This window comes from Ylistrum balloti, unplaced genomic scaffold, assembly GCF_031769215.1.
Source record: "Ylistrum balloti isolate Yb309-2 unplaced genomic scaffold, AGI_CSIRO_Ybal_v1 Utg370296, whole genome shotgun sequence".
NCBI classification, from domain to species: Eukaryota; Metazoa; Mollusca; class Bivalvia; order Pectinida; family Pectinidae; genus Ylistrum; species Ylistrum balloti.
Window position 1 is genome coordinate 321644 of NW_026782223.1, and position 17538 is coordinate 339181.

Sequence of the window (17538 nt, forward strand, 5' to 3'; positions counted from 1 at the left end):
CAGTTCAATCATACCCAATCCAAAGTTTTACATTTTATAGCATATCACCTTCACATCATATCAACTAAGGTGTCCTGATATCAGGACAAACATGTACAGTCACATGTAGGACAGTTCAGCCAAGGTGACAAATTGACCATCAGGCAATCATTGAAACATACAAACTGACTGTTGTTACTGAAGGTGATCAAAAAAGGTGGGAAACTGACCATCAGTGAGCCATGGTTTGAATCAAGGTGACAAATTGCCCAGTGGGTAGAACTGGTTATATGGTGTTACAGGAAATGACCAATAACCAATATCTGTACCCTTCAGACACAGAATTAAACTCCCAGGACAAAGCTACAGAGAAAGGTCTGGCAGACAACAAAACTAGTACCTGTAGAGTAAGGTTAGGTAGGATCAGGTCCAGACAAGGTTTACTACAGGTCAATAGGGAACTTTAGATAAATAACCAGTACCTGTAAGGTTAGGTAGGATCAGGACAAGACACTAGGTTTACTACAGGTCAATAGGGAACTTCAGATACATAACCAGTACCTGTAGAGTAAGGTAGGATCAGGACCAGTCACTAGGTTTACTACAGGTCAATAGGGAACTTCAGATAAATAACCAGTACCTGTAAGGTTAGGTAGGATCAGGACCAGTCACTAGGTTTACTACAGGTCAATAGGGAACTTCAGATACATAACCAGTACCTGTAGAGTAAGGTAGGATCAGGACCAGTCACTAGGTTTACTACAGGTCAATAGGGAACTTCAGATAAATAACCAGTACCTGTAAGGTTAGGTAGGATCAGGACCAGTCACTAGGTTTACTACAGGTCAATAGGGAACTTTAGATAAATAACCAGTACCTGTAAGGTTAGGTAGGATCAGGACAAGACACTAGGTTTACTACAGGTCAATAGGGAACTTTAGATAAATAACCAGTACCTGTAAGGTTAGGTAGGATCAGGACAAGACACTAGGTTTACTACAGGTCAATAGGGAACTTTAGATAAATAACCAGTACCTGTAAGGTTAGGTAGGATCAGGACCAGTCACTAGGTTTACTACAGGTCAATAGGGCAATCCAGACAATCAACCTGTAATGCTAAGGCACCAACCTTAATGGAATATACCCTGAATCTGGTCTAGGAGTGAACACAGTAATATTTCTGTTCAGGAAAACCTTCTCACACAATATCATCCTCGTAAAGCAAATCTACAGCAAGATATATGCAGATCAATTTATTTTAGGTTCATTAGAACTAAAATGACAAAAAGTTACAACAGCCGATCATATAGACATTAAACAGTTACAAATTCATGATATTTTATATTGTCTAAAACATATGTATAAATGACAACACCTGTATGTGTAAGTAGATGTTGATTTGAGAACCTTGACCTGTGTGTATATTGTTACACCTGTATGTAAGTATTGATATGTATATGGCCTTGTGAATTGTTAATTACATTTGAAAGTGTTCATTTATTGAAACAGAAACATAAAAATGTCAACCTGGCTTTTTTTTTTTTTTTTTTTACTGAATTGTCTTTAAAAAGGCATTTCTTAATATATAACTAATATATCAACCTAACACAAAATTGATCAACATTTTCTATCATTTTTATAAAGCAATATGTCTCCACAATATTCATATTAATATTATATTGTTCATTTCATTCAAACTTAACAGTGTTTTTCCTGATCATTTAAGAAACCAATATCTGGCAGCTTTTTGGGGATTTTTTGTGTTAAAATTGGAATTCTGAGGGGAAAACAGGAACATCAGTTGCTAAATTATATGTTCTCCAATACAAAACAACTGATTTAAAGATTCTGACATTTACCTGACTTTATCAGGGAACTTCAAACACTTATTACCTTATTTGAGGTATATCAACCATCTACATCGCCCATTAAAACGTTTTTATAGTGCTATATAAACAAATTATTTATGACAGTGATATTTTGGTTTTACCTAACTAGGGTTTGTTTTGTACTGAGCTACCAACATGTCAAACCTTCAGAATATATGAAAATCTATTCTCAAGTCAAGTAACAGCGCAGATGTCCTAGCAACACCTAGGGGTAGAATTATATATTTATGAATTGTTTTTATTTATAACATTCTGACATTAATACAGACACTACCTACCACCTATTATATCCTTCAAACACCCCAAGGACTTCTTATTTTATATCTGTATTGTTCACTAAAAGCAAACAGATAAAAAGACCTTTCTTAAATGACCATAACTGTTGTTGACAGGATGGTAAACAGTATCAAAATTCAAACAGATAAAAACACACAAATACTTCTGAAAATAAAACCTTATCTATCGCTGATTGGGTGGTCAAATGGTGCAGCAGGAGATGATCTTTCCTTTCACATTTGTGACCTTGACACAGTACACAATACCATACTGTCCTTGACCTTGCCTTTCACTTTTATAGCCTTGACTGTGCTTTATTACTGAGTACATTTCACCAAAATGTCTTTCTATCTTGTCTTTTACTTCTGTGACCTTGACAATGCCTTTTTAAAGATTAGACATCACTATAATGTCCTTGACCTCACCTTTCCATTAATGAGTACACAGCAAGTGCCTTTTCCTGTCTATATACAGAAGAATACACATCAATGTGTGACCCTAACATTGTACTTAAATGTACACAACATCAAAGAGATGATTTTATTTCATCACTCAATTTCCAACAAAAATCTTACCACTACTTTGAACATACTCACACTAAATGTTTTTTGATCGTGTTATAATGACACTGACCTTTTTATTAATATTACTGGTGCTTAGCTAACTTTCTACCATGTTATAAAATGATAGTTGAGACATTTAATACATACAGCAATATTCAAAACATGATAACATATCATGGCCTTTCAAACATGTAGTAGATATTACCTTTCAAACATGTAGTAGATATTACCTTTCAAACATGTAATATATATCATGACATTGTGTTAAGTAGATGTAGGAACTTATATTATTACATATTTCAAATCACCAACAGAACTTACCTCAGTGTGACTTTGGACTAAACAGGTAAATTTAAGTATTTGTTATTAATATCCCCAGGTAGAAATGTAACAGGTAAAAAATACAGGTATACAGCTGACAGTTCCAACTGTCCACATTTGTGTAGTAGTGTTGTGTGAGCTTTAAAAGTCCAGCCGTGGGTAGTATTAGCAGGTTAGGTGTACAGCTCTATACATCTGGCTTACCTGGGTGTGAGGACTATGAATACGGTCAATGTACCCTGCCAGTTCAGGTAGATCAATGAGAAACAACATAAAGTTGGCAGCAGGCACCACAAAAGATTAACAAATTACCTCTGGGTAATAGATATTCATAAAGCCTATTTCTTCACATTACCTGAGCTCCCTCAGGGAGATAGAGGATTATTTTAACCCGTACCGTAATATTTCTATTATAAATATGTAGTCCTTGAGACATGCATATGTATAAATCAAGCTAAAACAGTATCATTTGACTGATTTCAAAGTAAAGACCTAGGACTATATAAGGGTTTTTTAAAACAATATTTTTTGCAATTGACAAACCCACAAGTATTTTTTTGAATATTCTATTCTTATATAATAAGTTATATAGTACCTGTAATATAGCATCAGTGATTTTTGAGACTCTAATATTTGAATTATGGATTCACATTTTCCTTATGTGACTTGTACAATGTTTGAGAACCCATTACATAACTGCACTTCTCAAAACTTTTGACATGATACCCTGGATTCAACAAAAAAACCATGCATAAACTACTGAGCATAAATGAACAGTATTCTTATACTGAAGCACCAAAAACAATAAAAAATTCCCTCATGGCTCCATTAGGAAGACAGCCAATAGTGACAAAGATTTTTTGGTCATTTATATGAATTTACAATTTGATCTTAATCCCTCAAGGAATTAAGTCACTGAACTGCCAACAAATATTTTGTAAAATTAGTATAAGCAACCTTGACCTTTTAACCCTGAAACTCCAACCTCTCTTGAGATATAACAATCCTCTAAAACTGTAATAATTATCATCCAGAAATGAAGCCAAGGATTAAGTATTACATACATAATGCTGATAAGGTAACATTCTTATACCCTATTATAAACATTGATCACATGCAGACGAAAGAATTAGGGTATGATATACAATAAGGTTGTAAATGAACAGTATTTTTGAAATACACTGTATTTATTTTTGTCAAATTTTCCACTGTCTTCGTTATGCAACAGAGTAAAAAAATCAAACTTCGTAGGTCATGTAATTGTGATGGTGCTCAACTCTGCGTCGAATGGGGGACTGCATTATAAGGTTTGGATGTTGATTTACATACTACAATTTACTGGGAATACAGTACTAGTGAGATGTTGAAAATAAAGACCCGTAACAAGTACAACACCTACACACAACCTTCAGTACACATATACTTACAAAAAATTAAATACAACCTCCAACTGGCATACAATAATAAAAGTTCAGGTAGACATACTTTTACATCAGATCGTTTACAACATCCAATGAACATACACTTATATAGGATCAAGTACAACCTCCAGTAGACATACACTTATATAGGATCTGGTACAACCTCCAGTAGACATACACTTATATAGGATCTGGTACAACCTCCAGTAGACATACACTTATATAGGATCAGGTACAACCTCCAGTAGACATACACTTATATAGGATCAGGTACAACCTCCAGTAGACATACACTTATATAGGATCAGGTACAACCTCCAGGCATACACTTATACAGGATCAGGTACAACCTCCAATAGACATACACTTATATAGGATCCGGTACAACCTCCAGTAGACATACACTTATATAGGATCAGGTACAACCTCCAGGGATACATTTATATAGGATCAGGTACAACCTCCAATAGACATACACTTAAATAGGATCTGGTACAACCTCCAGTAGACATACACTTATATAGGATCAGGTGCAACCTCCAATAGACATACACTTATATAGACATACACTCATATAGTATCAGTAGACATATTACAACCTCCAGGCATACACTTATATAGGATGAGGTACAACCTCCAATAGACATACCTCAGGTGCAACCTCCAGTAGACATACACTTATATAGGATCAGGTACAACCTCCAGTGGACATACATTTATATAGGATCAGGTACAACCTTCAGACATACACTTATATAGGATCAGGTGCAACCTCCAATAGACATACACTTATATAGGATCAGGTACAACCTCCAGTAGACATACACTTATATAGGATCTAGTACAACCTCCAGGCATACACTTATATAGGATCAGGTGCAACCTCCAGTAGACATACACTCATATAGTATCAGGTACAACCTCCAGTAGACATACACTTATATAGGATCTGGTACAACCTCCAGTAGACATACACTTATATAGGATCAGGTACAACCTCCAGTAGACATACACTTATATAGGATCAGGTACAACCTCCAGTAGACATACACTTATATAGGATCAGGTGCAACCTCCAGGCATACACTTATACAGGATCAGGTACAACCTCCAATAGACATACACTTATATAGGATCCGGTACAACCTCCAGTAGACATACACTTATATAGGATCAGGTACAACCTCCAGGGATACATTTATATAGGATCAGGTACAACCTCCAATAGACATACACTTAAATAGGATCTGGTACAACCTCCAGTAGACATACACTTATATAGGATCAGGTGCAACCTCCAATAGACATACACTTATATAGGATCAGGTACAACCTCCAGGCATACACTTATATAGGATCAGGTACAACCTCCAATAGACATACACTTATATAGGATCAGGTGCAACCTCCAGTAGACATACACTTATATAGGATCAGGTACAACCTCCAGTGGACATACATTTATATAGGATCAGGTACAACCTTCAGACATACACTTATATAGGATCAGGTGCAACCTCCAATAGACATACACTTATATAGGATCAGGTACAACCTCCAGTAGACATACACTTATATAGGATCTAGTACAACCTCCAGGCATACACTTATATAGGATCAGGTGCAACCTCCAGTAGACATACACTCATATAGTATCAGGTACAACCTCCAGTAGACATACACTTATATAGGATCTGGTGCAACCTCCAGTAGACATACACTTATATAGCATCAGGTGCAACCTCCAGTGGACATACATTTATATAGGATCAGGTGCAACCTTCATACATACACTTATATAGGATCAGGTACAACCTCCAGTAGACATACACTTATATAGGATCTGGTACAACCTCCAGTAGACATACACTTATATAGCATCAGGTACAACCTCCAATAGACATACACTTATATAGGATCTGGTACAACCTCCAGTAGACATACACTTATATAGGATCAGGTACAACCTCCAGTCATACACTTATATAGGATCAGGTACAACCTCCAGTAGACATACACTTATATAGGATCAGGTACAACCTTCAGACATACACTTATATAGGATCAGGTACAACCTCCAGTAGACATACACTCATATAGTATCAGGTACAACCTCCTGTAGACATACACTTATATAGCATCAGGTACAACCTCCAGTAGACATACACTTATATAGGATCAGGTACAACCTCCAGTAGACATACACTTATATAGGATCAGGTACAACCTCCAGTAGACATACACTCATATAGTATCAGGTACAACCTCCTGTAGACATACACTTATATAGCATCAGGTACAACCTCCAGTAGACATACACTTATATAGGATCTGGTACAACCCCCAGTAGACATACACTTATATAGGATCTGGTACAACCTCCAGTAGACATACACTTATATAGGATCAGGTACAACCTCCAGCAGACATACACTTATATAGGATCTGGTGCAACCTTCAGTAGACATACACTTATATAGGATCTGGTACAACCTCCAGTAGACATACACTTATATAAGATCAGGTACAACCTCCAGTAGACATACACTTATATAGGATCAGGTACAACCTAAAGTAGACATACACTTATATAGGATCTGGTACAACCTCCAGTAGACATACACTTATATAGGATCTGGTACAACCTTCAGTAGACATACACTTATATAGGATCTGGTACAACCTCCAGTAGACATAAACCAGATCAGGTGTTAAGTTATACTAGAGTAAGCTTTTCCCACACTATCCGGATTGTGTTTGTCATCTCCTGAATGTTAAGTACCTGATTGTAATTGATGTGAGATCAGAAGTTAGATATATGTATTATACAACACTGAAGTTTTTAAAAATGAAGACATTAAAAAAAAATCTTGACATGAGCATGACACCAAGTTAAATCCATCTTGTAGTAAGAATTTTTTTCCAGTTGTTATGGGGATACTGATAAACAACAATCAAATCAACACCTTTACCATACATCTATTCATACACTATTTATTTTTGTTCTATTTAAAAAGCAGATATCAAATTTTCCATTTAAGGTATCAGTCCAAATGCATGAAAATCGAATATAAATGAGACAACATTAAGCACTTTAGATTATCCTTCATGTCCTCAGGTGTAACTGTTTAATTACATAATGGTTGGGATAATTACTGCTGGAAATAATCAGAGATTTTTATTTATCTGTTCTAATCTTTTTTCAAGTAGGTGAAAGAAAATATGTAAGAATGTAATGTTTTCAGTATTATCAAGACTGACGAAAATTGCATTTGAAAAACATAAAATACATTTTAACAAATGCCATGTACCTGGCATCAGTGGGTAAAGTGCTCCATACCATGTTAAAAGTCATAACTATATCTACATACATGTACATGGCACTGGGTGGTGTCTCGATCAAGTCAAGTGTCAAACTAGTGGGAAGTAAACAGATTGTTTTTATGTCAATATCACAACACCTGAGTAACTTCAGGGCGGGACCGGTCAGACTGGGAACAAATTCAATGAACAAACACAAATATCCACTCTCTCAGATGTTTCACAAAGGCCTAGCGAAAGTAAAGCTAAGCACAAATATATTCCTCTCTCAGATTCTTCACAAAACTTAGGTACAGTATAAATAAGCACAAACACATCACTCTCTCAGATTCTTCACCGCGTCCATGTACAGTATAAATATGTACAAATATATCACTCTCTCAGATTCTTCACCGCGTCCATGTACAGTATAAATATGTACAAATATATCACTCTCTCAGATTCTTCACTGCGTCCATGTAAAGTATAAATATGTACAAATATATCACTCTCTCAGATTCTTCACCGCGTCCATGTAAAGTATAAATATGTACAAATATTCCCTCTCTCAGATTCTTCACTGAGTCCATGTACAGTATAAATATGTACAAATATATCACTCTCTCAGATTCTTCACAAGGCCAAGGAAAAGTATGAGTAAGCACAAATATCCCCTTTCAGAGTTTCCAGAAAGGTGAAGATCAAATATAGATAAGCACACACAGTTTCTCCACAATCTGACTCCTCCATTTAAATATCATACATTATACCTGTTTAATTTATGTGGACAGTATTAGAATGAAAGTGGAATAAATTGACAAGGGAAGTAACTCCTGCTAGAAAAAAACCTTCAAAGTTCTTAAACAGCTTATAAATAGAACTCTCACAAGGCCTGATGTTGTGTTCACAAGGCCTGATATTGTGATACTTAATTTATTTGTCTGCTTCAACTGCATTATCATAACAATTTTTTTTCATGTCCAGTAATCCATTTAAGTTATACACATGAGTATGTTTTTGTATCTATTTGTGAAGCTAGGTAGACTATGACTACAATTATAAAGATTTTCATGATGCATATCTTCGGTCCAGTTCTCCTTGGTAGTTGGGGGACACATGACCTAGTCCTGATTTGTGTGAAGGATTATGAGATTTAAGGAATGTGAATGCTCGACTTTGGTATAAGATGTAGCTGGCTTACAGCCAAATCTATAGGGTAAAGGTGTCTGTTTACAGCAGTTTCACCTGCAGTGTACCATAGGTACATACCACTTAGTTAAGACACAATGAGGCTTTAACTACTATACTGCCATTCCTTAGTGATAATTAACAGTGAATGCTTCATGTTCAAGTACATGTATTATGACACTGTGCATACCTGGTATATGACATACAATGTACAGGTCTACATGATGTTGAACATCTATTATGTATTAACATGTAACATACTTCATTACACCTCTTTTAGAAAAAATATCATAACTTCATTTTCAAATAAATAATTTATAATTCATTCCCTCTGAATAACTTTTGAGTAGAGTTGAAGGTTACTGTTATTTCACTATCAAAATGAGGAAATGAGAATAATTTTGGGTTGAAAGCTCATACATGTACATAGTAGCTCAATTTGTCTAACCCTTACTATACTTATCTGGGGGAAGGGGGGAGGAGTTAGGACATGGCACTAACATTTAAATCTGACTACACAGGTCTAGGGGAGAAATGGTACTTAAGGTCAAGATCTGACTACATTGGTCTGAAGAAGATATGGTATGTATAAGTCTAGATCTGACTGCATTGGTCTGGAGGAGAAATGGTATGTTTAGGTCTAGATCTGACTACATTGGTCTGAAGGAGAAATGGTACTCAAGGTCAAGATCTGACTACATTGGTCTGGGGGAGAAATGGTACTTAAAGTCAAGATCTGACTGCATTGGTCTGGGGGAGAAATGGTACTCAAAGTCAAGATCTGACTACATTGGTCTGGATGAGAAATGGTACTCAAGGTCAAGATCTGACTACATTGGTCTGGGGGAGAAATGGTACTCAAAGTCAAGATCTGACTGCATTGGTCTGGGGGAGAAATGGTACTCAAAGTCAAGATCTGACTACATTGGTCTGGATGAGAAATGGTACTCAAGGTCAAGATCTGACTACATTGGTGTGAAGGAGAAATGGTAATCAAAGTCAAGATCTGACTACATTGGTCTGGATGAGAAATGGTACTCAAGGTCTAGATCTGACTACATTGGTCCGAAGAAGATATGGTATTTATAGGTCTAGATCTGACTACATTGGTCTGGATGAGAAATGATACTCAAGGTCTAGATCTGACTGCATTGGTCTGAAGTAGAAATGGTATGTATAGGTCTAGATCTGACTGCATTGGTCTGGATGAGAAATGGTACTCAAGGTCTAGATCTGACTACATTGGTCTGGATGAGAAATGGTACTCAAGGTCAAGATCTGACTACATTGGTCTGAAGAAGATATGGTATGTATAGGTCTAGATCTGACTGCATTGGTCTGGAGGAGAAATGGTATGTTTAGGTCTAGATCTGACTACATTGGTCTGAAGGAGAAATGGTACTCAAGGTCAAGATCTGACTACATTGGTCTGGGGGAGAAATGGTACTCAAAGTCAAGATCTGACTGCATTGGTCTGGGGGAGAAATGGTATGTTTAGGTCTAGATCTGACTACATTGGTCTGAAGGAGAAATGGTACTCAAGGTCAAGATCTGACTACATTGGTCTGGATGAGAAATGGTACTCAAAGTCAAGATCTGACTACATTGGTCTGGATGAGAAATGGTACTCAAGGTCAAGATCTGACTACATTGGTCTGAAGGAGAAATGGTATTTAAAGATCTAGATTTGACTACACAAGTCTGGGGGGTGGATATGGTACTCACAGCTCTAAATCTGATTACAATGGTCTGGGGGAGATATGGTACTCACAGCTCTAAATCTGATTACAATGGTCTGGGGGAGATATGGTACTCACAGCTCTAAATCTGATTACAATGGTCTGGGGGAGATATGGTACTCACAGTCATAGATCTGACTATGCTGGTTAGGACATACTTACAGGCCTAAGGCGATCAGCCTGGGAAAGGCAGCAGTGGATATCACAGACTTTGGAATTAGAAGTCAGGCTCTGGACATTAAACCATGCTCCTACCTAGGAAAAAAACAACATCAAATTTATGTATTTTTCCATGCAGTCATTCACCACATTTCTTAACCGGCTCAATATTTTCCAAAAACTCAGGTTATAGGTTGATGTGTTAATAATTTCATTTTTTTCAGATCGAAGAGTTAATAATAAGCAAGTAGGTTAAAATGGGAAGGTAATCCCTATCCAAACAGCAACATAAATTCTTATTTTATAACACTATACATCGCGATGATGAATCACAAAAGTAAACAGCTCATCACATCAAAATCAAAAGATTTACAAACAATAACAGACTAATGAACTTCAAAGTATTAAATATAATACAAAAAGGTATACAAGATACTGCACATACCTAAACAACTGTAATCTATTGTTGAAATTCATATTTCAAATCATGATCATAAATCAAGTCACTTGACAATGCTCCAAATATGAACAAAGACGATACCAAGATCAATCACAGGAATAGTTAATCTTATTGTAGATCAACCCATCTGATCAATTCAAATAGGAAACCATTCAACTAGAAATACTAGCATGCATTTATAGATCTACTACGTACTATTTATGTGAAATCCTGAGAGTGTGTTCTACACTGACTAAGCATTGTCATTCAAGGTCAAAAGGTCATTTATCTAGAACAAAGAAACATGAAAGCTATGACACCTACTCAGAGCTGATCATGTTAACAGGAGTTAATAGCTAAACTTCTATAATTATTCAAATGCAGTAGTCCATGCGAAAAAAACCAATTTGACTAGCTGACCTAGAAATGTACAATAAAGATACCCCAGCTCTAACTCCTGATCATTTGTTAAGACTATGTAACAGATCCTTTGTAAATTACTCTATTTATTATACATACAAAACATCCATGGCCAGTGATTTGTTTTATCTCACTTAGTTTAAAAGTGTGCTATTTAATCCTAAAATCAAGATTTCTTGCTATTTCTCTATTTTCCCCTCTCTTTTATGGCAATCTGTAAATCTATTACATAATACGTCTGTATAATGTGAAGAAAACATATCATATACTCAATCTTCACTCTATAACATAAATTTAAGGTAATCTGATAATAGATTATTTTTAAGGACTTTTTAGAAAACCAGTTACCTATATCATATAGCAAAAATGAAATTGAGAAAACTACAAACTTGACCAATGATGTACAGAACAAATGTAGTGTGGCTGGATTGTAGTCTCTAATAGTTTTCCTGACTGTGATAGCTCTGTCAATAGAAAATTGGCCTAGATAACCTCAGATAAAGATCTGTGGCACATTGTTCAATGCTCCCTAACTATCATGGTTTATTTTTCTCAAGACCTGAAAAATAAGCCATTTTGCATGCAATGCTAGTGTGATTATGTCCTTGAACATGATGTTTTTACCTGAATTGCTCTAGATGACATATGATGGGCCTCCTGTAAGTGGTTCAATGGTGCTGCCACCATAAATTGCCCCTGGCTGGTCTTTGGGCAATAAACCCAGCAAGCAGACAAACCTTTTTAGTCATCTGTATTACTCCCACCTTTATCTAGCAATAAGCCCATGTCATGTTAGTACTTCATCTATGTCTAACCAAGGTTCAGTAGAAATGTTCTTTGACTGTTCCACAATAAGCCCCTGTCATGTTAGTACTTCATCTATATCTAACAAAGCTTCAGTAGAAATGTTCTTTGACTGTTCCACAATAAGCCCCTGTCATGTTAGTACTTCATCTATATCTAACAAAGCTTCAGTAGAAATGTTCTTTGACTGTTCCACAATAAGCCCCTGTCATGTTAGTACTTCATCTATATCTAACAAAGCTTCAGTAGAAATGTTCTTTGACTGTTCCACAATAAGCCCCTGTCATGTTAGTACTTCATCTATATCTAACAAAGCTTCAGTAGAAATGTTCTTTGACTGTTCCACAATAAGCCCCTGTCATGTTAGTACTTCATCTATATCTAACAAAGCTTCAGTAGAAATGTTCTTTGACTGTTCCACAATAAGCCCCTGTCATGTTAGTACTTCATCTATATCTAACAAAGCTTCAGTAGAAATGTTCTTTGACTGTTCCACAATAAGCCCCTGTCATGTTAGTACTTCATCTATATCTAACAAAGCTTCAGTAGAAATGTTCTTGACTGTTCCACAATAAGCCCCTGTCATGTTAGTACTTCATCTATATCTAACAAAGCTTCAGTAGAAATGTTCTTTGACTGTTCCACAATAAGCCCCTGTCATGTTAGTACTTCATCTATATCTAACAAAGCTTCAGTAGAAATGTTCTTTGACTGTTCCACAATAAGCCCATGTCAAGCTTCCTATATCTAACAAAGCTTCATAGAAATGTTCTTTGACTGTTCCACAATAAGCCCCTGTCATGTTAGTACTTCATCTATATCTAACAAAGCTTCAGTAGAAATGTTCTTTGACTGTTCCACAATAAGCCCCTGTCATGTTAGTACTTCATCTATATCTAACAAAGCTTCAGTAGAAATGTTCTTTGACTGTTCCACAATAAGCCCATGTCATGTTAGTACTTCATCTATATCTAACAAAGCTTCAGTAGAAATGTTCTTTGACTGTTCCACAATAAGCCCCTGTCATGTTAGTACTTCATCTATATCTAACAAAAAGCTTCAGTAGAAATGTTCTTTGACTGTTCCACAATAAGCCCCTGTCATGTTAGTACTTCATCTATATCTAACAAAGCTTCAGTAGAAATGTTCTTTGACTGTTCCACAATAAGCCCCTGTCATGTTAGTACTTCATCTATATCTAACAAACAAAGACTGTTCCACAATAAGCCCCTGTCATGTTAGTACTTCATCTAATCTAACAAAGCTTCAGTAGAAATGTTCTTTGACTGTTCCACAATAAGCCCCTGTCATGTTAGTACTTCATCTATATCTAACAAAGCTTCAGTAGAAATGTTCTTTGACTGTTCCACAATAAGCCCCTGTCATGTTAGTACTTCTATATCTAACAAAGCTTATAGAAATCTAACAAAGTTAGTACTTCATCTATATTCAAAGTAGAAATGTTCTTTGACTGTTCCACAATAAGCCCATGTCATGTTAGTACTTCATCTATATCTAACAAAGCTTCATGTTAGTACTTCATCTAATGTTAGAAATGTTCTTTGACTGTTCCACAATGTTCCACAATAAGCCCCTGTCATGTTAGTACTTCATCTATATCTAACAAAGCTTCAGTAGAAATGTTCTTTGACTGTTCCACAATAAGCCCCTGTCATGTTAGTACTTCATCTATATCTAACAAAGCTTCAGTAGAAATGTTCTTTGACTGTTCCACAATAAGCCCATGTCATGTTAGTACTTCATCTATATCTAACAAAGCTTCAGTAGAAATGTTCTTTGACTGTTCCACAATAAGCCCCTGTCATGTTAGTACTTCATCTATATCTAACAAAGCTTCATTAGAAATGTTCTTTGACTGTTCCACAATAAGCCCCTGTCATGTTAGTACTTCATCTATATCTAACAAAGCTTCAGTAGAAATGTTCTTTGACTGTTCCACAATAAGCCCCTGTCATGTTAGTACTTCATCTATATCTAACAAAGCTTCAGTAGAAATGTTCTTTGACTGTTCCACAATAAGCCCCTGTCATGTTAGTACTTCATCTATATCTAACAAAGCTTCAGTAGAAATGTTCTTTGACTGTTCCACAATAAGCCCCTGTCATGTTAGTACTTCATCTATATCTAACAAAGCTTCAGTAGAAATGTTCTTTGACTGTTCCACAATAAGCCCTGTCATGTTGTACTTCATCTATATAACAAAGCTTCAGTAGAAATGTTCTTTGACTGTTCCACAATAAGCCCCTGTCATGTTAGTACTTCATCTATATCTAACAAAGCTTCAGTAGAAATGTTCTTTGACTGTTCCACAATAAGCCCCTGTCATGTTAGTACTTCATCTATATCTAACAAAGCTTCAGTAGAAATGTTCTTTGACTGTTCCACAATAAGCCCCTGTCATGTTAGTACTTCATCTATATCTAACAAAGCTTCAGTAGAAATGTTCTTTGACTGTTCCACAATAAGCCCCTGTCATGTTAGTACTTCATCTATATCTAACAAAGCTTCAGTAGAAATGTTCTTTGACTGTTCCACTATAAGCCCATGTCATGTTAGTACTTCATCTATATCTAACCAAGGTTCAGTAGAAATGTTCTTTGACTGTTCCACAATAAGCCCATCTATTACCAAAAGTTATAGATTATTCATATTTGAGCTTAAATATAGTAACAATGTCAACATGACAACTGGCAACACATAGGATTTCCTTTAAACTACAATAAACACAAACAACAAAAGGCAAAATATATACACTCAAGAATTTTAGGCTTAAACAAGGGGCACTTGTACTGACAGGTGATATCAGACTGTGGGAGGTATTGTGTCTGAAACAGGGGACACTTGCACAGATAGATGATATCACACCGGGCGAAGCACTGTCTCTGGAACAAGGGGACACTTATATAGACAGGAAATATCACACTGGGCTAAGCACTGTCTCTGGAACAAGGGGACACTTATATAGACAGGAAATATCACACCGGGCGAAGCACTGTCTCTGGAACAAGGGGACACTTATATAGACAGGAAATATCACACTGGGCGAAGCACTGTCTCTGGAACAAGGGGACACTTATATAGACAGGAAATATCACACTGGGCAAAGCACCATGTCTGGAACATAGGAACACTTGTAAAGACAGGAGATATCAGACTGGGGAGGCATTGTGTCTAAAACAAGGGGAACATTTTTACAGGGAGTTGATATCAGACTGGGCAAAGAACTGTGTCTGAAACAGGAAGAACAGACATTTAATACCAGGGAAGGTAGTGTCTGAAACAGGATGCTTTTTTGTACAAACAGGTGACGTCAGACTGGGGAAAGGGAGGTAACCAGTCTGAAAGAGTGGGACACTTGTACGGACAGCTGATATCAGACTCGGGAGGCACCGTGTCTGGAACATGGGGACACTTGTAAAGACAGGTGATATCACAGAAGGGGACGCACTGTGTCTAGAACATGGGGACACTTGTAAAGACAGGAGATATCAGACTGGGCTAAGAACTGTGTCTGAAACAGGACGAGCACAGACATGTAATATCAGGGAAGGTAGTGTCTGAAACAGGATGCTTTTTTTTTGTGCAGACAGGTTATATCAGACTTTTCAGACTAGGTCAGGTACTGTGTCTAAACAGAAAGACACTTGTGCAAGCAGGTGATATTAGACTTTTCAGACTAGGACAGATACTATGTCTGAACAGGGGGACACTTGTGCAGACAGGTGATATCAGACTTTTCAGACTAGGACAGATACTATGTCTAAACAGGAGGACACTTGTGCAGACAGGTTATATCAGACTTTTCAGACTAGGACAGATACTATGTCTAAACAGGAGGACACTTGTGCAGACAGGTGATATCAGACTTTTCAGACTAGGACAGGTACTATGTCTAAACAGGAGGACACTTGTGCAGACAGGTGTATATCAGCCTGGGAAGGTATACTAGTCAGTGTCGGGTGATGACAGTTTTATGTTTACTGTCACATACATCATGCACTCTAATATTGCCATCTTCATCATTTGGCCATTGCGGAGTTAATGCCATTTATACTGTAAACACCTAATGTTATATAACTCAATGGCTATTGATGAGATTTACAGAATCACTGAAATTGGTCACTACTCCCAGCTACAAATCATCTTGTGGCAGTGGAGTACACATACATGTATCATGATCAGACTTTCATACTTCAATATCAATACTTCACTGTATGTGTGGATAAGGTAACATACATGAAGGATAGACTAACTAATAACTTGATAGTTAACAGTAATGCTACATTTAGCTGGTTTTCAGACCTCATCAACATTTTGGGAAAAACAAGGAAACAAGAAGGATGCTGACCATCATCAGCCTGAGGCTGGTACTATGTGAATGATCACCAACATTTCTACTATCTTTGACATGTTGTCAAAACCTTAACAGAAACACCTGCAATGCTTAAAATGACACTTACTGTATAGTATTTCCAACTTTTGCTTTATTTTTTGAAATCCGAATCATAGTTCATGTAATAAAGTACCCCTAATTAAGGCCCCATATGCATTCTATGTTGACAAGGCGCTTTATGTCACTCACTTTCAACAGCGATTAAGTAAAAAAAAATATATAATCAAAGTCCACACAAACACAGTTCGCTTAATCTGCATGCAATGCGAAAAGCTATCGATAAACTACCAGTAAATTTAGTGCATACCATGTAAGCTACACCAATCAAAACAGTAAGATGAAATTTCGAGTCGATGAACAGCGTGTCTTCTTCGTGTGGAATTTACTGGCGAGGCTGTCCGAATGATGAAAATGTGTTCCGAATGGCAAAAAATGGGGTCCCACAGGGGTAAAAGCAATATAAAAAGCGGCGTTAACCCTTGTGTACCCATCATTATTATGGATACGTGCCAGAATCGCTTATAAAGGCAGTTGTGCAAATATTGATAAACTGTGCGAATCTAGGTAATTTGTGAAGTTGGCTACAGCTGGTGTAAAGATAACACTATTCATTGTCCTTAATTTCC

The 17538-nt window shown here is 36.6% G+C and overlaps 1 protein-coding gene across 1 annotated transcript in view; it reads right to left on the reverse strand.

The window, feature by feature from the left end:
* The window catches only part of LOC132553088 (protein FAM53A-like), a 42247-nt gene extending 24980 nt beyond the window's left edge, over positions 1–17267 (reverse strand). Inside the window, exons 1-2 of the mRNA XM_060217298.1 lie at positions 17220–17267; positions 10839–10931 (exon numbers count right to left, since the gene is read on the reverse strand). The gene's annotated coding sequence lies outside the window, so the exon portion shown is untranslated. The remainder of the gene's footprint in view (positions 1–10838; positions 10932–17219) is intronic.
* Between the last annotated feature and the right edge of the window lie 271 nt (positions 17268–17538).